Source organism: Meriones unguiculatus, chromosome 12 (assembly GCF_030254825.1).
Source record: "Meriones unguiculatus strain TT.TT164.6M chromosome 12, Bangor_MerUng_6.1, whole genome shotgun sequence".
Taxonomy (NCBI): Eukaryota; Metazoa; Chordata; class Mammalia; order Rodentia; family Muridae; genus Meriones; species Meriones unguiculatus.
Window position 1 is genome coordinate 100,018,892 of NC_083360.1, and position 1,233 is coordinate 100,020,124.

The window sequence follows — 1,233 nt, forward strand, 5'->3', positions numbered from 1 at the left end:
AATCAATTTGAGGAAATGATTTATATGGCTTATACTTCCATCATAGCCCATTATCTAAGGAAGTCAGGACGGGATTAAATAGGGCAGGAACCTGGAGGCAGCAGCTGAGCAAAGGCCATGAATATGCTGCTTAAGCACTTGATTCTCATGGCTCATTTGGCCTGCTTTTTTGTAGCATCCAGTACCCCCAGCCCAGGCATGACACCATCCATGGTGAGCTGGGCCCTCCCACATCAATAATCAATTAAGAAAATGCAGCCTGACATGATGACCCATACCTGTAAGCCCAGCACTTTGGGAGGTAGAAGCAGGCAGATCTCTGTGAGTTCAAGGCCAACCTGATCTACAAAGTTATTCTAGGACAGCCCAGGCTACACAGGTGAACCCTGCCTCAAAAAACAAAACAAAACAAGCCAATACATTATCTCTCACTAAATCTGGAGCTTATTCACTCGACAAGGTGGTCGGGCCAATGAGGGTCAGAGATCTGCTTGTCTTCACACTGGAAGGTTGTCTCAGGGACACACTTCACACCTGTCATTTTGTGTAAATTCTAAGGATCCAGGTCCTTGTGCTTGAGGCAGGTACTAAGCCATCTCTTAATCCCTTTTATTCCAATTGTAACCACTAATATTAAGTCTCATATCACAGTTACTATATCTCTATGTATATCTGTTGGTTATAAAAGGCTATAAAAGGTTATAAAATGGCTATAAAAGGATTAAAGAGGCTTTATTCTAAGCAAAGGCTGATGGAGACACAGGGCATCTCAGGAATCTCAGGCTCTTAGTTAATTTATTAACTCTCTCTCTACTGGAGAGCTGCTGGAGGGCTTGCCACATAGTAAAGCCAAAGTCACAAATTGGAGCCAAGACTCAATTTTGAGCTGGGCATGATAGTGGCACACACCTTTAATACAAGCACTCAGGAGGCAGAGGCAGGCAGATCTCTGAGTTCTAGACCAGCCCAGTCTACATAGTAAATCCCAGGGCAACCAATATCATAAGACCCTGGGTCAGAAAATAAACAAGACTCATGGTTGAGGGGAGGTGCTCAAATGAGGTGCAGGACTGAGGTAAGGGGGCCAATAAGCCATCTCTGCAGTGTAGACCAAGCTGAGCTGAAGATACTGGACAGGCAGATCTTGTCTGTCGGTCCTCTGCATATTGGTTCCTTGACATGACACATATACTATGTGGTCAGATGATAGCTAAGTAGGGGCTGTGACCATCA